This window comes from Haliotis rubra, unplaced genomic scaffold, assembly GCF_003918875.1.
Source record: "Haliotis rubra isolate DU_JTF1 unplaced genomic scaffold, ASM391887v1 Scf193, whole genome shotgun sequence".
Classification (NCBI taxonomy): domain Eukaryota; kingdom Metazoa; phylum Mollusca; class Gastropoda; order Lepetellida; family Haliotidae; genus Haliotis; species Haliotis rubra.
The window spans coordinates 277,908-304,290 of NW_025765925.1; the positions used below are offsets into that span (position 1 = coordinate 277,908).

General features: G+C 39.8%; 1 protein-coding gene across 3 annotated transcripts in view; it reads right to left on the minus strand.

Moving 5' to 3' along the window:
• LOC124274661 overlaps positions 1–26,383 on the minus strand; it is an 82,690-nt gene that overhangs the window by 20,593 nt on the left and 35,714 nt on the right. The gene's annotated exons all lie outside the window — the stretch shown is intronic.

A 26,383-nucleotide genomic window follows, 5' to 3' on the forward strand; every position in this document is an offset into this window, starting at 1 on the left:
GTCAAGTGTTCAGCCAGGAAATGTACACACTCAACGCCACCTCCAGTTGTGATCTGTGTTTCATGTAGTTAATAAGTGAGTTGGGTTTTGGTGATTTGAAGCAATATTGAATCAAAACCATCACACTTTAAATGGGCTTCACAAACTATACTCATAGGGGGTTTGATCAGGGACGTCGGTAAGATGTGCTAAAGCTTAGTCCTTCCTGAACTACCCAACAGCACACATGTCCACTACTGAATTACCAACATGTGCAATCATAAACAGAACATATGATATAGATTTAGCAACAATACAAATTATAAATACATTTGAATGATTTATTGAAATTAATCTTGTGAGTTTTGAGACAACCCCTGTTTCAGTCACCCGCCCAGAGAAACATGATGATGTATAAATTGTGATACTTGTCGATCTCTTTAAGCATCATAGCACATACTCTGTGGAGCATGCTAAAGTGTTTCCTGTAAACCTAATTGCACGGAAAGTTGCCCATATATGGAAATATATTGGTTATTGGTTAGTATATAAAACGCAATAGCAAACAAAGTTAAGACCTAACCACTTCGAGAAAACAACACAAAACATACTGTCGATACCATAACTTATGAAGTAAAATAGTGATTGATCAGACCAGTTGCTTGAAGGATACGGAAAATAATTCAATGTATTTAAAACTAAAAAATAAGACTATTGACAGAATCATGTCGTAAACCCACACATGGATCTGCTGCGTGTCGAGATCGGTGTACTGGATCAGCAGTATGCACAGGAAGAAGAGTCACATGTACAGACCAATATCTAAGCCATGATGATCATTACATGTATTTGGTTGTAATCCAGAAGTATTTGTGCTTCTCAAACTCACAAACTGAATATCACAAAGGGCGTTACTAATACACAAGGCAGGAACAGAAGACAGGTTGGAGGGGGCGAAAATGCAACAATATTTTCTAAATACAAGTATTATCAGGCTGTTATCAGTTTTCTTGAAGCAAATTAATGAAAGAGGTTGTTTCAGGGTTCTAACTAATTTTGAAAATTAAACTATATTGAGAATTAAGTATCATTCCTTGATTGCATTAAACTCTACAGTGACACGTATTATGTCAGAGTTTCTAGTAAAACAGCCTGAGATGTAAGTCTGCAAGTAAAACATGCAATCTTGGACACCACATCCACTCCGATGACCTACATGACATCGTCATAAATAGAAATCCCGCCAGGAAACATAACTCAATTACCCAAACCCTCAGACATCTGTAGACCATGTAGTCATCCCGACCGAAAAACATGTGAACATAATCCAAAACAGAGCAATGATGCTCCTCTGACAGCGCTATCAAATCAGTCCAACACGGTACAATATTTCTGCATATCTTCATCCCATCATTACATCACCAAGTTCCACATCTTGTATGTGGATCTCAAGAAGGAAACACAGATCGCACTAATATTGATCGTCAAAAACCATGCCGCTGTCATTATCTCGAGATCATTAAGGCACATCACGAGGGACAGTGACCTGTTTAAGTCATGGACATGAGGTATGTGATGTCGTACAGTGAGGGTCTATGACCGGGCACAGCTCTGTACTCCTAATGAATGGCTGTCACAGAAATAACAACCTCAGCCACTTCAATCATATCGTTATGGCTAACCGTAAAAACCATCCAGCTGTGTAATACCATGAATAAATTTAACAAGAAAGGTAGAAAGAATGCCAACCATTCAGGTGAGTAAACGCATACTTACTTTCATGAAGCTCCTAAGAATGAGAATAAATCCAGCTACAGTAGACTTATACCATGTACGCCTCACAACGGCAAACTGCAGCGTCCAAGTGTGACATAAGATAATTAGAAAAAGCCAGATGTAATTGATGATTTGAAATAATCTGAAATCTGAAGACACTGGTATATACAGGAGCTAGCAGCACCGGTCAGCAGTTTCTGAGAGTTATGATAGGATGTGGGCCGTGCCAGGAAGTATAGATTTCCCAAACACAAACGAGGAAGTGCTCCTCAGCTGATCACAACAAAGGAGGCCCCCGTCTGGGTTGGAATTCTAGTCATGTAGGCTCAGATTTTTCTAGTACAATACGCTTTCTATTGTTGTTGACTGTCAACAAACTGACTGAAAGGATTATGACTCTACTTGATCTAGTATGCTCGGCCAAAGACATTAGTATGATGTATAACAGGGGCCTTATGTTGTTTGTGGATATACCGTTTGAGTCAACATGACTGAGTCTAGTTACGTTACCCCCCACCTGACCCCCAAAATTGTTGGATTCCCATTTCAGATTATCAACGAATATGGAAGGTTGACTTTTTTGCTTTCTTGTCTTTAAATGATAGGTTCATCAATCCAAACGCTAGGTGGATGAAAGACGGACAATACTGTGAGGGAAACAGGGACATTGTCATCAGATTGGGGGTGGTAGGGAAACACATTATGTTTGTTTGGTCTTAGCAGTGAATGGAACTACTGGAGTGGCTAAATGTGGCTAGTGTCTAGAAATCAGTGAGCACCTAGATCAGCTAATAGTGGAAATCCTTATCCTGAATACTTCAATGAACATATGTAACAGCTCATTTGAGCGAGTGAGTGAGTGAGTGAGTGAGTGAGTGAGTGAGCGAGCATATATGCTCATTCTGTCATATAAGGGTGTGTCAGATTTATGTGTGAAGAGAGAATAGCAGCCATCATAAACATATACCACATCCATGAAACCCATGATACAAGATTATTGAAATGACAGTGACTGAGTGTGAACGAATTCTGTTATATGTCACTATGGTTACAGTTTGAACATGGAGAGGATACCTTCTTGTCCAAGTTGGAAGTCTGGTTAAACAGTATTTCAGTAATAACTCTACACAACAATGTGACAACCAGGAAACATAACCAAAGTAAATCTTAGATTTGAAACCCACAATGCTAGGTTCCTGGCATGCCTAAGGGATGTAACTCTTGATAGAATTTTTTTTAGCCTTTGACTACTTAATGATTAATGACTACAAATATCATGTCATAATACATTTACAAAACCTACAGACAAGTGTACCGTTAGCACATGAAGATCACCATCGAAGTAAGACCATTGAACTGTTGAGGAGAGTGTGTGAAAAGATTTGAAATCATTTTTCTAATTGGTAAATAGATCTAGTCAACCTATTTCAAGTTCTTTCTTCCACTTAACAAATCAATTAAAAATTCAATAAACTGCTGATCTAAATCCTCCCAAGATGGGCCCCCTGACCAATCCCCTGATTGCCTGTCCATTTCCTGGGGCCGATATAAATCTGCTCGGCCATGATGATGTTGGCTAGTAAGTATTACAGCAGAAACATTCCGGCCAGCGAGGGCATTAATCAGTGAACAGCCCACTGATTGTCGGACATTAATCAGTCACACTGTTCCGTCACGTGCGCGATGGAGGACATGACACCAGTAGTGTCTCTACTCATCGCCTACTCATCAGATCCTTGTATTGAATACAGGCACTTCTTGTCTCATAACTGTAATATGATAAGAAAAACTACATGTATTTCCAGGTACTTGCACAAACATAAGCCAGCTCATCAGCTGTATTTCTTTCAAAAGTCATAAAATACAAAAATTCAATTTCAATCAAAAACATTGTTTCCACACCTTCACACTTCTTGAGTTGATGTAATAATCTAAGTATCCGTATTGTGAAGGTACAAGTACAACAGTGGCATTAGGACTGACACAACCATGTTTCAAATTGACATCAAAGATGACCTTGACCAGTGACTTATAACCCACATTGCAGGTTTTGTTATGAAACAGTAAGTGTGATCTTGTAAACAGCTGTTCTGGATGATTTCCCTCTGGATTAACACAATTGCAATCAGTAAGTAACTCTTGATGAGATAAAACAAATAATCATAGTGTTACACTGAAACTGGATTAGCCATTTTCCAGATTAATGAATCAAGGTTAGAGTAATGTCTCCTTGTCCTCATGTAAGCTTCTCAGCAGGAATTGTCCTGAAAGGGATTATGAATAAGCAGGGTCCACAGTACTAAAATCTTACTGTACAGAGTTCACCTACACTCAGAGACCAAGACAATGTTCCACAACACTCTACTTGGCTCTCAAATCCAAATTGGATGACCTCCTAACACAACTTGTTACAAATATCGACCTGTGTCAGGTTTGATTCCCAGTAAACTGGACCCCTCTGTCAGTACGGGTATAAAACCCTTACTGCATCCACAGTGATCAGAAATGTCATCTGGTGTTGGAGAGCGCTCATGCACACATACTTGAACCATTCCAGGAACATTTCATAATATTCATTGGTTTTTAACTGATAACGAGTCATTAACGTCTCTCATCAAATAATAGTCATTAGGGGATCCTTGTCTTCAGCCTCCACAAGAGACACAATAAAAAGGAAATAAATGTAGTCCATTCAGTTTGATGAGTTTATCTGAACTTACACTATGAATGAGTCATTTCATAAATATTCTAGTAAAAAAGAGCAAACACAGCAAATATGCTTCCAGGGGATGTGAGATCTAAGATACGCTACAATATGTATTGTTTCACCACCCACTGATAAACATCCTGCAAGGGGAAGTCCTGTGCAAGGAACGCCGCAGACTTACCCCCAGGGGGAGATCACTCTCAACATCCAATCTCAGATATTGTGTGAGATATAAGAATTTATTCCCTAAGGCCATATTGGATTGTGCTATTTATATCATCCCTGGTCTCACAAACCAGTGGTCAGTGATAGTACATGGGTGTAACAGCGTTCATGCGAGGATAAATAAGTTAATATGTATTTATATTGTACTCTAAAGAAATCTTAGACTTTAGTGTCTATTTTGTTGCGTTTCTTCATGACAGGAATAATCTGGAGTAGAAAAAAGAGATTATTGTGTAAAGATCAATGTAGTGCCAGTGTTTGATTTATAGTGTTGGAAATGTTTTTGTCTTTTTTTAACTTGTGCTAATTTCAAACATTTCTTCATTGAATACCATTAGTTGTCAGGAAATGGCATGACCCTCTGTGTACAGTGTGTTTCATGAAGACATGTCAAACAGTAATACAAGAAAACATTAAACAGGTTCAGCCTTCATCTGACTTGTAGTTTTTCCTATTCCCCTGGAAATTAAATTTGTCAAAACATAAAAATTCACAAATCAGCTAAGGGCACCACCTCACCACTACATAATTTTGTGTGCAAAAAATTGTGAATAAATATTTTCATATTTTTTAAACAGACATAAAAGATGGTTGCCAAACTTGGAGAACTCAAAACTGAATTATGGATGCACTCAAAATTAATTCTTCATAATTTCATGACAACATGCCAAGTTTAATAAATTGTTCACATAAAAAAACCACTAGTCACATGGGATAGCCAAACTATTTTACGCCCTTGTTAAATTTCAAGTACTACTGTCATTGTAATCAGAAAAACAGTTTTTTTGTGTTCTCAACTCCAACAAATCGCGAATGACCAATAAGACAAGCCTTCTGATTGGTCAAATATTGTCTCCAAACTTGAAGCCCAACTGACCGACAACCTACAAATTGTTGCCAGATTTGACCAAATGTTTTGACACAAGCAAGTCCTGTACGACCCCTGCAGCTTCCAGGTTGACCTCTTCTCACAGCAATTAACTTAATCCTAGTTAGACAAGTATGGCTTGTAGGTTCATGTTAGGAAAACAAACCGCTTGTCTGTGTTGAAAGAGTTTAACCCATACACATTTGTTCAAATATTTTCACAGAAAGGCAAACAGTTGACTTCACGAACATTTGTTATTTTTCCTTTACAGTGGCCTTTCAACTAGGCTGTGTTGTGGGTAAGTATGAAATTGCAAAACAGAGGACCAAGCCGTAACACTCTGATGTCCTGTGTACTTCAACACATTGTCAGTTTCAGAATTTATTCAAAGTTAAATCACTTATCACAACTGTATGCAGGTTAGCAGGTCACAAATCTATCAGACAATTAATTATGTTCCTAATTAGATACATAAAAGTTAAGCCGCATGGTACAGTGTGGCATGGCATGGAGCGGAGTGAGTGAACGAGTGAGCGAGTGAGTGAGTGAGTGAACGAGTGAGGGAGTGAGGGAGCGAGTTCAACAATGCTTTTTCACTTATTTCATTTATATTTTAGCATGCCTCCTTGACATAGTAGGAAAGCCGGAAAGTGATGCAGGCTTTACAAGTTCCGCACAACAATGATCAGTGAAACCAACTTGCACTAGTATTGTGCAGACAGACCTTGCAACATAATCATGGGGTGCACATCCATGCCTGCCAAAGGGATGCAACTCTGCATTGCAAATTACAGCTCTCCCGACCACTTGGTCACTCATTAAACCTGAATTAAGTACTCCGATTATAGACCCATAGCCAATCAGTTGTCTTTCATGATGCCTATCACAGAACACTGTTTACACACCTTTGACACTAGTCGGTCTCACAGTCCCTAAAGCACATTATTTCCCCTTCCACACAACCCTGACTCTAATACTAAAGCCCTAAATGGGGTAAGTCTAGATTTTCCATAGTTTCTGCAACTTCAGTTTCTGACTGAAGCTCCTTTTCAATTTAAAAGGATTTGTATATTGCTATCAAAATTATATATTTTCAAAGAGTAAGAAATGGTATATCTTGATACATAAAGTGTGTAATACAGTAACATAAAACCCTTGACAACTGTTGACAGATACCTAATTGTTACATCATGACGGTCAAAGTTTATTCATCTGCAGATCAAATATTTGTACAATTTCTTCATAAAATCCACTAAGTTGTAATTGGACAGCTATTTGCTCTGGCCACTTTTTAATTCTCTACAAACACGCACTGCAAAAAGTCTAAAGGTGGTAATCAGTTTGGCATGAGGAGGGTTTTTGTGTTGTCTGGAAGCCACAGAGCAATTAGCCTGAACTTGTTCTGTTTAATGTCGGATTGTCATGTGACGCTAACAAACATATGTGAAGACACAGACCAAATCTAAGAGCCACACACGATCTTGGATATTCTAGTGATCTTGGATATTCTAGCGCCAGCAGAGTGATCTACCCTGGCCCTCGACACTAGGGAGAGCATAAAAAGTTGTTACAATATTATTAAAGCTGGATTGTATTTGGATTAAAGTAAGCCAAAATCTGTTGAGCTTATAGAACACATAAGTAAACTTGTTTTCTTTAGTTATTCTATTTGCTATTAGACACTTTTATAAACTACGACGTTCTTCTACATTATCGTTCAAAATTGTAAAAACAGATATTTTGTTTTGGTGTTTAAAACATTGATTTAAGACTATTATATCTAGAGCTATATTTTACAGGATTAACCTGAAATAAAACCTGTGTTTTGGAATTACTTTTCTGTAACTAGACACAATAACCAACAAAACAATGACCAAGAAAACCTCTGTAGCACAATGAATGACCAAGAAAACTTCTGTAAAACAATGACCAAAATGACCAAGAAAACCTCTGTAACACAATGACCAAGAAAACCTCTGTAACACAAGGACTGACCAAGAAAACCTCTGTAAGACAATGGCCAAGAAAACCTCTGTAATGACCAAGAAAACCTCTGTAAGACAATGACCAAGAAAACCTCTGTAAGACAATGACCAAGAAAACCTCTGTAACACAATGACCAAGAAAACCTCTGTAACACAATGACCAAGAAAACCTCTGTAACACAATGACCAAGAAAACCTCTGTAACACAATGACCAAGAAAACCTCTGTAACACAATGACCAAGAAAACCTCTGTAACACAATGACTCTGTAACACAATGACCAAAGAAAACCTCTGTAACACAAATGACCAAGAAAACCTCTGTAAGACAATGACCAAGAAAACCTCTGTAACACAATGACCAAGAAAACCTCTGTAACACAATGACCAAGAAAACCTCTGTAACACAATGACCAAGAAAACTTCTGTAACACAATGACCAAGAAAACCTCTGTAACACAATGACCAAGAAAACCTCTGTAACAAGAAAACAATCATAAAATGTTATACAGATATATCACACATATCAATGCTATTGTCTGGAGAGTCCTTTGAAGATTCAACAACAGCCTGACAAAGGCCAGATGTATATTCTTGTAGGCCAGTGGTAAGTTGGTTAGGTTTACTGCAGGTCAGAGTTGAGGCTTATACACAGCCTCTATGGGTGGTCAGCCATTGACACGTTAAGAGGCTGATAAAGCGCTATAACAATACCTAGTCTTATAGGAGATATGTACTAGATGGCCCATTCTACAAACCATTCACAATCCTGTTATTTACCGATAGTACAAACGATAGACTGTCGTATTCACTGACAGTATTTACTTCTAAATATACAGCAATTATGTTTCAGTTAAATTGCTTTTGCTTTTAATTGGTAGTTCTTTAACTTGTCTGAATGGTATGTTAGAATCAGCACTAATAAACTGGGACGACAATGAGAATTCAGGACAAATAATTCTAATGTCTCACTTGGAAACTTAAAGGTCACATGCAACCAACAAAACAAAAAAAACATAATTAAAACACAATTATCACTTATTCATGACATATAATACACATTGCTGATTATGAAAAAACAAATAAACAAAATTATAAGCGTACAATCGCAAATCAAAAGAGCAATATTGTGTACTTGGGTTTACTTGCCTCGAAACGAAGCACCTGGGATACCGAACCCAGTCAGAGCGGGTGGGCGTGCACGTAAGTGTAACGAAGTCTTTCATTGGCTGCAGGTTCATTTGCTGATACTCTCAGGGCTCTTTGTGTGTGTATAGAGATGTTGGGTTTTGTAAATACATGCTCATTTTTTTATGTATAACATTTTGTAATCAACAAACAACATAACATGTCATGTGTACAAGTATCACACCTGTCAGTCTCTGTAATTACATAATGTGACAGAACTCGGGTGCCCAAGCCATAAATCAATAGCCTGATAGGTGTTAAGTTCAAACTGCATGAGGTCAGTGATCAAAGTTGTGTATTGCATATTGTCATTAGCAGACAGGCAGGCAGACACACAGGTGTCAATAAAACACACATTGAGTTTTGTTTGTGACAGAGGCATATCTCTATCACTGTTAGAAATTCTGACAATATTAAATAATGAAGTTGCTTTTAAGTATCGAACTGAGAAAGTGACTCCGTAAGAAGAACATGTGGTGAAATAGTCAAATGAAATTATATAAACAGTTAAATCGGTAATCTACTGTAATAACATATAAAAAGCTCGAGCCTGTGAAATATCAACAAAAGTCAAAACATTTAAAATAATAGCTCACATCAAAGCCTACTCCGAGTACTCACTGCCAGGGAAGGTTTTCCGTCTTGAAATGTCAAACGCATCACTGGTTGACACATACTAGTAGCTTAGTAGAGGTAGATCCATAACAAGGTTCTTTTATGTAACGAGTAGATTATTTACTATTTGTTGTTTGTGTACACAACCAAGATTAGACTACTCCTGCTCACGACCTATAATAATTGGGGAATCCCCGCTTCAAGCTGTGCGAACCTATTCACTGCGCAGTGCAGCGCAGCACAGCTGTTGAAACCACTTTTCAACCCAACTGGGGTGAATTTAGTGAATCGTTTGAACTCTGATTTAAACTTTATTAGTTGATTTTCCATTTTTGATAATTTGTTACTGTTAGTCCATACAAAAAGAATCAGAATCTGCAAAGTTGTGTTTTACGTTGCATGTGACCTTTAACAAAAATAGTACACTGAGAACTGCAATTATACCAATAAAATAGAGATAGGGAAACAAATATATGACATTCTGGTTGACTTACGATGTCACCCTAGTGGGTACAATGTGTGAATCCTAGTTCTGGTGTCCCCCCGTCTTGATAATTACTGGAATATTGCTACAAGCACAGTAAAATCATACTCACTTACTTACTAAGATACGCATAGAATTACGCATTGAAAAATAATTGTTGCGTACCAATTACGCATTTAAAATGTTAGATACGCAAAAAGTTTAAAACAAATGCATACGGAATATATTTATAAAAATCGCTTGCGTAATGAAAAAGACATCGATTGCTATCAAGTTGTACTGTTTAGTATAGGACAAGTGTTGTACTGTCAGTATAGGATGAGTGATTTTTTATGAAATCATTTCCATTATATTTAAGCTGGTTTTGATTAGGTATGACATAAGGCAGAACATACCTGCTTAGTAAGCTTACTCAATGACATAATACTTAGGTGAGTAAGTGACTGAAATATGCACATATTTGAAAGCAGTGGGTAACGGGAAATGAAATACCCACTCAACATTCATAATACCCACTCTAAAAAAATACAGTGGGTACAGTACCCACATGAGCTAAATCTTATCTGGAGCTCTGAAGATGTCGGGCACATACGGCAGAGCAGACATCAATGTTTCCTTCACTGACAACAGACCTTAACTCTCAGTAACCATTTTGCAAAGTTCTGTTATTTGTGATTCAGTATATGCCTTCATCACTGATCTAGTCTAATTTGTTCTTTTGCTTTAGGACGTATCTTTGTGAACACACAGAGGCATGATGGAACAAATATCTAAAGGTTATCAGGTTAATTTGAGGATATATTCCTTGACAAAAAATAAAGAACTCAACAAATGAAAGAGAAATTTGTTCCAAATAAACATATTTCAGTCCAAAATAACATTTTAATTCAATAATTTAGTTTACGTGTGCGGAAGCTCATCTGGCTGCCAAGATAAATCAGTAATACTTTAACTGATCAATAGCGCACACACATCCACATTTCTTATAACATACTCATTTCTCTACTACATGCGTGACCCAAAACACAAGGCTGAAGGACAGATTGCAATACACTTGATTCCTGTCTTGTGAACAGATCATGTGGCAGTAAGGTATTTTCTTATATGCAGAAACTTAAACATAGTAGCATGTGTGAAGGAGATAAAACATAACGATGATGTTTAATAAGATACTAAATACGCAGCTTCACAGATGAGATCTAAAAGTCGGTGGAGATTTTGAAACTGGCCCCAATGGACTGGAGAAGATACAGCACGTGATCAAGCTGTAAACCAATGGAATAATTAACAGGGAAGTTTTATGCAGTTACAAGTTTGCCATGAGATGGCCCAGACCAGGAACACATGTGTCGGTTGGCATATGGCGGCCATGATAATGCTCCCAGGAACTACTCAATAAGTTTAACAAAGTCACCCACCATCATCACATGATCATCACAAACCTATTAATTGAAGGTCAAGGCCAAAGGGGCAGATAAATACTTGTCTTCATAAACATCCTCAGCACTTTGAATAAATATTTATTGTCGAAGAAATGAGCTTACTCCAAGTCTGCTTGTCTCATAAAACACTTACTAATAAAAATGCACCATAACGAAAATGCCAATCTTCAAACCAGTTGTGCGAAAGAGCATACTGACAAGAAAACTAAAAAACTGAGTGAATGTTGTTTTGTGCTGCAATGAGGAACATTTCAGCAATATCTCAGCATTCATTCACAATCAAGTCAAGGAAACTGGTGGTTGATAGTGTGAGGACCGATCCAATTTAGTTATGAATACAGCTGATCAAAGCAGCTGCACTACCATTCCAACCACCAGTGCCAAATACATCAACCACTTTGGTACCTTTCTGTCCTCCGAGCACACGAGCAGGGCAAATTTATACAATATACAGAACTGACACCTATCACTTATAATATAATACAAAAATTCTTGAATATATATGAACACACAAACACAATACCCTTCACAATAAAATAAAAGATAACTTAACTGTCATTACATTTGGAAAAGGGACAAAACAAATAAATTTTACGGCCACCTGAGAGCAACATTAATGTCAAATGCTGTAATAGATTGTCACAATCATAAACAAATCAGAAATCAGGTTAAAGAACATGTGAGCCAAAGCACCTTACCTCCCAGCCCGCAGTTATTCAGACTCACCAGTTATGGCAAGACGGAAACTTTATTACAAAATAGCTCTATTCATCATGCAGACAAATTCCCCATATTGAGCAGAAATACCACTGTATTGTGAAACTGACAATGGTCATGATACGCTCTAGATAGCCAAAAGCACTACCTTATAATACAAACACGACCGACAATCTCCACACAATCAGACAACAATAGTCCTCAGTCCATTACGACCATGGCAGGAAGCATATATAGAACTAAAATATGTCCTATTCAGATTAGCAGATGCTCACAAATATTTCTAAAACATGACAGCTCAGGGCTGTCATTATATCTACTTCACTGAGGGTTTTTTTGCGAGATATTTGAAACTATTTTAACACTTTTAACAACTGACTTAGACAGATACTCTATGAACAACTGTTTCAGTACATACCCAGACTGGCCACACTGGCATAGCTGACCTCATGAGACAATACACTCCATACAGAAAACAGACCTATTGTTTTTGAGAAATGACAAATTGGTACAAACTTGCAATGAATCAATCTTCAATACAAAAAGATCCCTAGAACTACAAGTTTTTCCAACAAGTTGCAGGTCTTCCCATTTAAATCCCTGAGAACTTCTTTCACAAGAAACATATCTCTCGACTCACCCCCTGTTTACGCCAGGACATAAATTCCATGTTATCATCACTGAGGCTTGTGGTTTACACGGCATGACAGTGTTCACTGAAGAACCAAAATAACATGCTGGGTAACTGACCTTTAACATATGAATCACTGGCACATTTTCACAAAAGAATTTTGAATCATCATGATGAGAACAATGTTTCTGTTTTTTTCTTTTCCATAACCTCCCATTGGACAGAGTGATGTTGAAAACATCAGATTCAGTTATCATGTTCATTATGTCACCATCTGTAACAATAATTCAAAAAATTGTGCAAAAGCAAAAAAAACCAACTACCGCGGTAACAATTCTCTGACTTTGATATGATGCAACACCGTGTTTAGACAACAGGCTTGTTAATTCCTCGATGTCGCCACCTAAACCACCACCACGACAGTCGCCTGTCAGTCATCAAACTGAAACTTTGCGACCTGCTGCAGCACAAATACGTTATCAGCAGGAGTTATTGGATAAAAAAACATTTAGCAATTACTACCTCGTAATAATATCATCTCTGTCAATTTGTCATATGAATAATGCAGTAATATAATTTGATGCTAGCTAATTAAGAAAGAAAGACAAAGGGTCTCCAACATTAGAAGGTATGCTAATGTCAGAGTTACATTACCAACAATGTCCTTCCCTAATGTCATTACTGATCCTGATAAGTCTGACCCGAGCACCATCCGTGGCGTAAGTAGAGGAATACCATGGATCACTTCAGCAGGGATGGAGTTTTTCAACTCTCACAGGCCCATTTTACTTCATTAACGTTGGGAGCAATGAAATTAAGAACATGCCACTACCAAGTCTGCTAATAAGACATTTCCAGAAATGTATCCTAGGTTCAGAATCTTGAATCTAGTTATGAATATATACCTCGTATAACATATTGCTTAGTAAAAACATTACTTAGATGATTTTTACACAGAACCTGTTTAGAGTACTAAATTTCTGCTGTAAATATAAGATGAGCGAAACACAAATAGTCATGAAGCAAATCCACAACAAGATTCGTACAAGTCTAAATGAAACTTCACAGCGTAAAGTTACTTACTGTTGATCATAATCATACTTAAACCTCTTTTAATGACATATAACTTGATCTAAGTGACACAAAATTCAGTCAGTGTCTGGTATTTGCAAAATGAACCCCTCCCAGAATGAGCTGTTCAAACACACAGACCGATGATTGCATGGAGCTGATTTCACATTATTTATTAAACTTGACAGCTTGTCTGCTATTTGCACGTACTTTACAAACTAAAACCCCCAATGTTACAGACGACCAACTCGTGGCAGTGCCAACATGAGGCCCCTGCCTTAGTGATGTCACAGTAGCATATGTCAGCTCCATACAGGGTTAGAAGGTCACTTCAGATTGTGCAAATATTGCTTTAGAATGTTTCAAGTTGGATATATATAAACATGTTCTTGATTCATAATACGCTTCTGTGTTAACTGAATACATCGTTCAAAATGACGTAGCAGGAGGTGGTTACCCATCCCATAGATGATATCCTTACCTTGTCAGCTAGCTGACAGAGTTAAATTATCTTGGTGTGGCCAAGGCATCCCATCTTGGATCAGATGGTTCTACCTTTAATACCAAAAGGTCCAGAAATGTTATGTCTCCAAGTATATTCTTCAGCATTTTCAGTTACCCACAATTTCAATGACAAGACACACTCAGCATGCCCTTATACCCGATTTAAAATATGCTTCATGTACTTGATCAAGCTTATTGTTGATTCAGAGAAAGGTCCATTGTACAATGTTTTTCTTGGTGGATAATGCAGCTCCTATGTGATGCTTAAGTGAACGATTTATTCAAACAACACATAATTTGTTTTGCCAAAACTATTCCTTTCATAATATTCAAGAACTTCAACACAAATGACCAGGTATGAGAAACCATGTCAAAACACAAGATGTTTAACAAGAACATAAACCCAGAGACACAAGGCCCTGTAGCTCATCACAAGTACAAAAAAAAAATGGTTCTAAGTCAGATTTTGATTTTTAATTTTTTTAGTGACACAACAAAGTTTGCGTTGAATTGTTGAAAAATCCTGAAGCACACAGCTGAGATAAACAACTAGATGATGCACTGGACAAAAGCCGACTTTACTTCCAGTCAGGTTGGCTAAAAATGAAAAGTTGGCAGAGGGTGTTAACAAACACAGCTGCTAAAATAGCCATCTCTGATGTCTTAAGGTAACAAGAAAGATATCCCTTTAATACCGACAAATTCTCCCAAAACATCACGTAATAATATTCCCCTGTCAAACGTGGTGAACTCCACCCATATCACATAGTCAGCCATCATCTTTCAACAGCCTCCACCTTCCACATCTCTGTACATCACCTTAACTAACAGCTCAGTCATATGGTCAGTTTCATGAAGTATTCATACACTGTAAATACTTTGTATCCATGCAAACAGGTTAATTATTAATTATTTTCATCTTATAGGTAATTTCTTCAACAAAACACTGGCACATTGTAGAAAATGGAAGCCCACATTTTCTTTGTATAATATCACAGCAGTTGCTTTGAATGAAATTGTGGCATGATAAGTTTAATACAAAAGTCATGACATGTTCTTTGTACAAACAAGTGTCATTATACATATGTCCTTCTACAATAGATATGAATATAACACACCAAAAAGTCTTCTATTTACTAGATTCCTTGAAGGGCATGAAATAGCATAACTGGCTCCACTGGACAATGAAGTAAAGTACTTCAAGTAAACGGTATTTAAAGTAGACAAATGATATGTATGGAGCCCATATTAAAAAATGAGTGAAAGTCATTTTGGAAGATATATAGTATACATAAGACTTCAAACGAAACTTGATTTCATGTGACCTAGCCAGCAAGAATGAGAAGTACAAAGAAACATTAAGCCAATTTCACAAAATTGAAAAATATTTCTTTGTACAATAAATGAAATATGAAGGAAAAGCCAACATGTGAACAAATGAACAAAAAGGTCCAAGCATCCTTTGTCAATTGTATCTCAAAGTGTCAAGTCACGCCAACTAATTGGGGAACAACTAGCTCCACTGATTCAAACCGACAACCAGAAACAATTAATAGCTCTGTTTAAAAAAAAAGGTGAAAATCAAGTAAATTCAACATAGCAATGGGGAATACAAGATAAACTGCTGCCTTGATGTGTGACATTGACAACTAAGGAAGACACACATCTGTCAGACAGATAAGTGAACTGCACGTCACGGAAATACTTGAACAATCACAGATCCAGACAGATGCACAGCAATGTTAAAATTCTACCTGGATTTATTTACTTCCATCAATTTTAGAAACGATAGAGGCTTAATTCCTTGCCATTTTGTTATATAAACCTCATTCCATCATCCTGTTACTAGGCTGATGAGACACTTAGGGCTCATTCTTCAAAGAGAACTTAGTGGTATAAATGTCATAAGTCAGCGACGCAGTATGGGGGTTACGACCACCTTAACGCTAAGATTATTTTGAGGAACAGACTGATCATCTTACAGTCTGGCACCATAGTCAATAATAGCCATTAAATAACTGAGAGTTGCAGGCAGCCATATTCTCACTGAATCAAGGCATCCTGGAAGTAATGAAATCTGGAATGCCCAAATCAAACTCTATCACTGTTGTTGTCAAATAATGCAATCAGTCACAGAGCTTCTATGTCCCCTTGAACTTGTCATTTAAGACAAGCTTGAGCTTATATTCCTGAACACATCTGACGTGGAATCCTCACAGGACAAATATTACTTTCGATAAATTTACAGATCTGAATGCCATGTCAATTATAACTGACTATAAACAATATCATGCAAATTACTTCAAGATATCAACTCTTAATCAGTAAACAGAAACATATTGTTTGATTCCTAGTGTCCACATGAGAGTTGAGCACTCAGTGCCCAGAACGACCCATGGAGACACGTTTGGATCTGTTGTCCACAGCTACACTCAGCAATCTGTAAATGATCGAGTCTGGGCCAGACAAGCCAGTGATCGACATCATGTGGATCTATCTACACATTTTGGTACGATGTCATATGTAACTGAAGTCTGAGAGACTGACCACCTGATCCTGTCTAAATGTTGCCTCTCACATGCATGGGTTTGCTGAAGTTCTGACCCTAATCCTGTCTAAATGTTGCCTCACATGCATGGGTTTGCTGAAGTTCTAACCCTGATCTTAACATGTAGTCACTGATCTACAATAGCATGTAACATTTTGACTGACCATAACCATTGCTGCTCCATTAATACTTACACATTGAATCTATGACACAAAATACTCCATCCCCTTCAACATAGCAATCAAAGCATTCTGACTATCGCAATTCAATATTCAGTCAGTGCACGAACTTTGTTTTCTTAATTGTTCTGCAGTGGAAAAAGTCCACAGATGGTATGTATTGCCTTGATGATGACAGACCCTGTTTTATATACATGTGTTCATACATATGATTGTAAACATGAAGGCATGTTATTTTTTTTCAGAAGACAGCTAACTCAGAGATGCTGTGTGCAATATGTCTTTACTCAACCTCCTCCTATAAAGCTGATGAGTTATGCAGTGACTGACCCCTCCCCCCTCCCAGTGTGTGACCCTCCTCCAGCTTGTGACACTGCTCCCATCTTTTCACCTTTAGATTCATCATTCCAGCACATCACAATCCAACCTACAGTTAGGAATCTCTGTCACTGGAATGGAATGTCGAGCACTTAAATTTATTACGCTTGAAAAAGAAGTCAACATAACCACGCAGATATCTTCTTCCAACAGCCTAGGCCATTAACCCCACCACCACCCCAACAACCCAACAACCCCCACCAAGTCGCCCCATGACCCAGTTCCATTGACAACATCCCACCGAGACAAAACAACCATCTATCTGTATGTTTACTTACAGTTAGTTATTGTAACATGTTAATACTCAAGGAACTCCGAGCTCCAGATATGTCCCTCTTACCCCACCCTGCTCTTCCACTTTCTCACCCTGTACGTTCCCTTTTAACCGTTACCTCTGCCAACATTTCCCATCCCGACTTAATCTTTACCCATCCCTAACCCCAACACTTCCCCTTTCCCAACCAACTCTCCCCTCTACTCATTGCCCAACCCAACACCATCCCTTTCCCCACCCAACACTTCCTGCTCCTCTACCCGTTACCCAACCCAACACCACCCCTTTCCCCACCCAACACTTCCTGCTCCTCTACCCATACCCAACCCAACACCACCCCTTTCCCCACCAACACTTCCTGCTCCTCTACCCGTTACCCAACCCAACACCACCCCTTTCCCCACCCAACACTTTCTGCTCCTCTACCCGTTACCCAACCCAACACCACCTCTTTCCCCACCCAACACTTCCTGTTCCTCTACACGTTACCCAACCCAACACCACCCCTTTCCCAGCCCAACACTTCCTGCTCCTCTACACGTTACCCAACCAAAACCACTCCTTTCCCCTGCCAACACTTCCTGCTCCTCTACACGTTACCCAACCCAGCACCACCCCTTTCCCCACCCAACACTTCCTGCTCCTCTACCCGTTACCCAACCCAACACCACCCCTTTCCCCACCCAACACTTCCTGCTCCTCTACTCAACATTACCCAACCCAACCCAACACCACCCCTTTCCCAACCAACTCACCCCTCTACCTCATTACCCAACCCAACCCAGCACCCCCCCCTTTCCCCACCCAACACTTCCTGCTCCTCTACACATTACCCAACCCAGCACCACCCCTTTCCCCACCCAACACTTCCTGCTCCTCTACCCATTACCCAACCCAACACTTCACCCTTTACCCACCAAACACTTCCTGCTCCTCTACCGTTACTCCAACCCAACACCACCCCTTTCCCCACCCAACACTTCTTTCCCCACCAACACTTCCTGCTCCTCTACACGCTACCCAACCCAACACCACCCCTTTCACCACCCAACACTTTCTGCTCCTCTACCCGCTACCCAACCCAACACCACCCCTTTCCCCACCCAACACTTCCTGTTCTACACCGTTACTCCAACCCAACACCACTTCCTGCTCCTCTACACGCTTCCAACCACCACTCCCCTGCCAACACTTCCTGCTCCTCTACCGTTACCCAACCCAGCACCACACCTTTCCCACACTTCCTTTCCGTTACTCCAACCCAACACCACCCCCTTTCCTCCTGCTCCTCTCTACACGTTACCCAACCCAACACCAACTTTCCCACCAACCTTTCCTCTACTCATTGCCCCCAACACTTCCTCCCACCCAACACTTCCTGCTCCTCACCGTTACCCAACCTCTACCTCTACCCATTACCCCCAACCCAACACTTCACCCCTTTCCCCACCCAACCTCCTGCTCCCTACACGCCACCCCCTTTCCCCACCCAACACCCAACCCAACACCACCCTTTCCCCACCCAACACTTCCTGCTTTCTACCCAACCCAACACCAACACTTTTCCCCCCAACACTTCCTGCTCCTCTTCTACTCCAACCCAACACCACCCCCTTTCCCCACCCAACACTTACCTCACCCCTACCCAACAAAACCACCTTTCTCCCACCCAACACTTCCTGCTCTCTCACACGCTACCTCCAACCCAACTTCCTGCTCCACCACCAAAACCACCCTTTCCCCACCCAACACTTCCTGCTCCTCTACACGCTACTCCAACCAAACACCACCCCTTTCCCCACCCAACACTTCCTGCTCCTCTACTCATTACCCAACCCAGCACCACCCCCTTTCCCCACCCAACACTGCTCTCTGCTCCCCAACCCAGCACCACCTCTTTCCCCACTCAACACTTCCTGCTCCTCTACCCGTTACACAACCCAACACCACCCCTTTCCCAACCCAACACTTCCTGCTCCTCTACCCATTACCCAACCCAACACCACCCCTTTCCCCACCCAACACTTCCTGCTCCTCTACACATTACCCAACCAAACCACTCCCAAACATCAATGTATGGGAACCTGGGACCTTGTAGATTAAGCACACTGTCACACACATAGCTGAGTGTCACCTTACCAAGTAGGTATTGCATTGCTCATTACCCCGGTTCTCTACAGGTGGTGCAGCAAGCTATCGCCATCATAACGGCTGCCTACATCCTCACCGGCCCAGGAACACAATGGAAACATTCTCTCAGATATTATGTGTCTGAATACATTAGACCTGGTCTACTTACATCCATTGTCAGCCATCAAGTAAAACACTCCCATCAGTACCTGTAACAGCCCCCACACCTCATGATCTGCTCACTGCTAAGTAAATAACTATTGCACAAAGGTGTTTTCATGTAAATGCGTGTTTTCCTTCAAATTGAATCTTCTGTTTAAAGCCCTAGTTGAGAAGATAAAGATAAAGTACACAATTGGTTTGTTGTTTTATTCCATGAATACAGTTTGTGTTATGTATTATCCATCACTGACAAAGACTGATATATTGTGCACAATGAATAGAAGTAGAAGAATACTTGACTGTTTTCTGCACAGCAACACTCAGGTGTCTCTAATTTGACATACTTAAAGGCACAGTTAACAACCTGTCTTGCTAGGTAGTTACAGAGTGGTTACATCACCAGCCAGCTTGCAGTAGACCCAGCAATGTGGCGACCGTAGCAAGGCCTATTGTAACTGCATGTCAGAAAGGGGTAAAACCTATGGGTTGTCTTAGGTTTAGATTCCTCATGTGCCTGTGGGGTGGTGGTGTAGCCCAGTGGTGAAAGCATCCTGCGGAAAGGCTGGGTTCGATTTCCCAGATGGGTACACTGTGTGAAGCTCATTTCTGGTGTCCCCCGCCATGATATTACTGGAATATTGCTAAAAGCAGCCAACTTGCACATATTATATACAAATACAAGTCTACTGATACTTGTCAAAACCTATGCCAGTTATATTGTGCTAACCTACTGATATACCATGCTGCAGTTTGACATGGACACCCCATACAGATACAGACTCACACCCACCCACTAGACACTCAGGTGAGTCTTTGTCTCATCCACAAACACCAAGGTAACAACAAGTACCATCAACATGGTTTGCTACGACGAAGCTCAGAGGATGGAAAACTCAAAACTTCCACATCCAGAGTAGATGTTCAGACCACAGATGTAATCCGCAAGGTCACAAATTGTAATCAACCATCACCAGTCAAAAATGGCTATTCGTCTATCAACTGAGTCTTTCCTTGTATAATTCAACCAAAAGGTTTCTAAGGAAAGAACAGCAGCTAAAATACTTGTCTTTGTTAAATCTCATGAAACATAGATAACATCTAGTTACCTAATCCTTGGGGAATATTATATTCTTCTTTGGTACACATTCTAGAAGTGACAGATAAACAGCAACACCTGAACTTAATGGATTACAACTTCTGAAGTTACGTTAAAGTCCTTAAACCAATATCAACATGTAGTCTGTACTGGTATAACCTGATATGTCAGTCTTGCTCAATACAGGAGGCGTAATCAATAACATTATTGTGTTGCTAAAGATGAAATATTTCCTGTGACTTAATGCAGGTACGTTGTTTCATTTCAGGGCATGCTTTTAGTTTTGTGTTTTGAGTGGTCTGCATTACATATTGAATCAGTAAATGATTTGCTTCCAGTAATTGATTCATCTGCTCAATATATATTGGAAATATATACCAATATGATTGCTGTCATATATTTGTTTGTAAGAATGAACCTTCAGTAACCCATGCTTGTCGTAAGAGGCGACTAATGGGATCGGGTGGTCAGGCTTGCTGGCTTGGTTGACACATGTCATCGGTTCCCAATTGCGCAAAATGATGCTCATGCTGTTGATCACCGGATTGTCTGGTCCAGACTCGATTATTTACAGACCGCCGCCATATAGCTGGAATATTGCAGAGTGTGGTGTAAAACTAAACTCACTCACTCACTCATACATTTGTGATGGAAAATGTTACCAGCACGGATTGGAAGCTGACAATAAAAGTTTCCTGAACGAGAAATATTTTACCTGCACCGATCTAGCCTTGATAAATCAATCCCTCTGTTTGTTTGCAGTACTATTCCTGCATGAACTGAACCTGACAATCCAGTGATTGATATTATAAGCAACAATATACTGCACTAGGGTATCATGACATTACACTCTCAGTCAAGCCGGATCTGATTTACTTACTTGCCACTTATAACAACTAACCTGTCAACCAAACTGGGTGACACTAAACATGGTAGATACATATGATGAAAGAAAAAGGTAAATATTTGAGCCATTACCTTTGATGTGAAAAGACATGTTCACTAACAATGTACTATGGGTTTTAAACTGTTCTTTGAATAATATCTTTACATAACAGCATGTCAGTGTAAAGTAGGAGTGCATAAGTGAACTGGATTTTAGGCAGGTTTGACCAGTATGCCATTTCTGGCCATGTCAGCAGAATGTGGAATGAAGGCCCAAGCTAGCTGGTGATCGAGCGATAACGCTTTTTGCATGGTGCTCACGAAACATCAGGCCAATGCAGGGACTTCAACTCCTGATTAGAACAAGGGTGAGTGAGTATGGTTTTACGCCGCTTGTAGCAATATTCCAGCAATATCACAGCGGGGGACACCAGAAATGGGCTACACACATTGTACCCATGTGGGGAATCGAACCCGGGTCTTCGGCGTGACGAGTGAACGCTTTAACCACTAGGCTACCCCACCTCCCCCTCAGAACAAGGGACACAACTCTGTACAGTGCACCTATCTTGTGCCTTGACAATGGTTCAGAAATGGATTACCATCATATATTAATATCAATCACTAATATCACCGATAGCATATTAGCACATTCAATCTATATCCGGGTAGTGCATTGTGAAGACTGACGCCATTCAGGGGCCACACAATGACAGCCACCGATATAATGACTATCTACCTGAGGCTATATATCTACTGCCTCATTAACATGTGAAAAGTGGGAAGACTTTTATGGTGCTTAAGCCAAGGACATCTTGCTAATCAAATCAGATCATGTCTAGGTGGAATAACGATGATCCACGCCCTTTCTGTACAGGGGCCTGTTGAATATAATGTCCATCCAAAGAATATTAAAATGCATAGGATGACACTGCAAGGTATAAACGACTTGGTTCAGAGTGAGTGAGTGAGTGAGTGAGATTTACACAGATGTCGTCATCATTCGATCACACCTGTAAATATCATCATGTAGTCTAGGACAGGTAGCCAGTTGTTAAAGACATGATCAAACTCCAACGTCTTGAGGGTAAAACAACCCATGCCCCACTATCGTCAGCTGTTATGACATTCACCTCAGGACATTGTCCAGAGTGGAACCAGATTAGAATTATCTACCACAAAGAATCGCAAAGCATACGATTAAAAGGATATTACAACACGCACAAGATACACACACTAAGATGGGTGTTTCAAAGTTTTACAACAATTCAGCATGACCTTGAACATTATCACATTAGGATAATTTCCCTGAGCATGACACAACAAATTATCCAAAATATGGGCAAATATGAAACCAAGGAATTTGCCATCACAAAAACACCACAAGACTACAAATTAATACAAGATGGTAGCAAGTGTTCCTAGTGATACTTAAGTAGTAAGTACATGATGTCAAATATTGTAATAGAACTCCCACATTTGGATCGTCAACTCTCCGACATTCTAACTCCACATAGCGTCTATTTCCAGCTCATTACAACACTTCCCACAAGACATCAGAGAAAGCATCTCCTTGAAGAGCCATGCCCATAGACATTGCTGACACCTAGGATACGTTTCAGAATACCTATCACCTTCCACATCAAACATTCCACAAAAATTTGTCATCCACTTTGCGTACCATAAATGTTGTTATGATATTTATGTATATTTCAGAACTATCAGGGTTGCTATCAGGGTCATGAATATCTCAGGTCCTGGAAGATGCCTGGGTATGTGTCGTGCCCGTAGGGACACCATGCAGTGACGTGGGGACAATAGATGTTGGTAGATACAGACAGTTGTCTAGGCCAGGAATGGGAACAGGAACTGTGTCAGTGTGTTGGGCCTGCGCTACACTCTGGTAGATTGCTTTAGCAGCTGGACTATTCTATATGTTTTACTGACTTCCTGGGTCTGTGTTGAGACTGACTGACTGACTGACTAAATTTGGTTTTACGCCGCTTTAAGGAAAAATCCAGCAACATCACGGCGGGAGACACCAGAAATGGGCTTCACAAATTGTACCCATGTGGGGATTCGAACCCGGGTCTTCGGCGTGACGAGCCAACGCTTTAACCACTGGGCTACCCCACCGCCCCCTATGTTGAGACAGATGTTGCAGGCCTGTAGGTTATCTGGCGTTTTATCTTTCTCAGCTTGTTCATGGAACAACAGGATATTTACTCTGCAACCTTGACAAGTCCCAAGATCCTGTGGAGACCCAACTACACAGGCACTAACACGACTCCATCATGATGCCCTGTACAAGATCTCAACAAGATACGAACTAGTCCCCAACAGGACTCCTATTTGATGCCACACAGAAACAAACATCGCAACTAAATATACCTTGACCGGATCCTGACTATAGCCACTGACTGCACTAAACGCTGACATAATGGGAACAGCGTTTATTGGGGTAGTCTAGTGGTTAAAGCGTTGACTCGTCATGCCGAAGACCCGGGTTCGAATCCCCACATGGGTACAATGAGTGAAGCCCATTTCTGGTGTCCCCCCGCCGTGATATTGCTGGAATATTGCTAAAAGCGGCGTAAAACCAAACTCAGTCAGTCAGTCAGTATTCAACTCCATACCAGCACTAGAGCTGTGACGATATCTCGTAGTATCAATAATCGTGATGCTTTATCTGAGGATAAATATATCATTACTTTATTCACATCGTGATATGCATCACTGACCTTAAAATTGTTAATTTTCACTAGAAATTGATGGTTATGTCAAAATTTACACTGTTACTTGCTATCAAATATACTTTTTAATAGAAAATAACTAAAGATAGCACATCGTGATATGCATCGATTCATATTATTCCATGATCTTGGAATACATATTCTATTGTATTGTAAATTTCTGCATTGTCACACCTCTAATCAGTACCCTTCAGAATGATCATCAACAAGACCTTGACACATCTTAATTCACTGCTAAATTGCTGGTTCTCACTTGGTGTAAAACTGTGTGATACAGCCCAGGGTATGAACTCAAACAGAGCAGATCCTTAAAAGGCCAGGGGAACTAACACAGAAAGATGTCATGTCTTACCACTGTGTCAACAGTTCCCGTCCTACTTACAAAGCACTGACATATAAAACACACCCAAATCATATTTTATCAATATTTGACTGATCTTTCCACCATTTGACAAATCAATTAACTAATCACCTCAGGCAATGAGATGATTAACGACATCCAATCAGACACAGGTGTTGAATGCGTGAACTTATCAAATGTTGATTAGCGACGAATCTGACAATGATATACAGAGTTATTCATACCTTAGAATTAATTAACCATTACAGCTTTTAAATCCTCCACTGTTTCAGTTGCTGGAACTAACAGATTTCTCACGACCCTGACACTCGATCAACCCATACAGGTGTCAGAAGAGAATGTTCACCCTGGGCTTAATGACAAGCTGACAGAGTGCAACAGCACTGAACTTGTCAAGCACCTTGTTTTCGGACCTCTCCACCAGACACAAAAATCAATTCCCTGTCTGATCCTTCTGTGATTACTCATAGGGTATCACCTGACGCAGGTAATAACACAGGTATGAATATCATTTGCCATTAAGAATTCTTTAGTTGCACTGCCTTAATAAAAATATAAATAAAAGGAGGAATTTCCAACAAGTGAACATATACCTGCTCAGGTGAGATATAGAGGGATATACCGATATTTAGGCACGAGTGTCATAAACATAGTATGATATGGGCACGAATATAATATTCTGTTTATTACCGAAGTTGTCACATTAAGGAAAATAGACCGTAATCTACTTTCAAACATAGGCTGGCTACCCGCCATCGTCACATGTAGTACGCCACGTCATATTAGAAACATGACGTCATAGCATTGTTCATGACGTCACATCACCATGACAAAGTGATATTTTGCCTAGGGCATCGTATGAAAAATATGAACCCCAATATTTTCGCCCTCGTAGCTAATAAAACAAGCTATGTTGATGTCCATTATGGGTATAAGCTGTGACTGTCCATCATAGATGGAAGCCAAATTGAAAAGACAGAAAATTGAATGCTCCTGTGAATCCATGTGAGATAACGAGAAACCTTGTCATCTATCACAGGTACCAGTAGTAATACATATGCCATGACACAGGTGAATTAACGACCATCACTCAGGTGAGAATCTAACAAGGAAGATGACCACTATGATCTGTATGGCATCCAGTCGTCCTTGACCTTAAGTTGCAGGGTCACCGAGTCCACAGGTTGATTAGCGGGCAACATTTAAAATCAATGTAGAAAAGGAAAGAGTTTGTTTGCTGTCAAAAAATTGAGTGAAATAATATTTGACTGCATTTTAAGGTAATCAAAGAAGTCACAAGAATTCTGAATCAATATGAAAAGTGATTTCAGCTCCAAAAGCAGGTTGATGTTATTGGATGTTACCTGTTCAACATACCTGAGAACAATCAAGGTGATATCAGTTTTTGTAAAATCTGTCCTGCTTC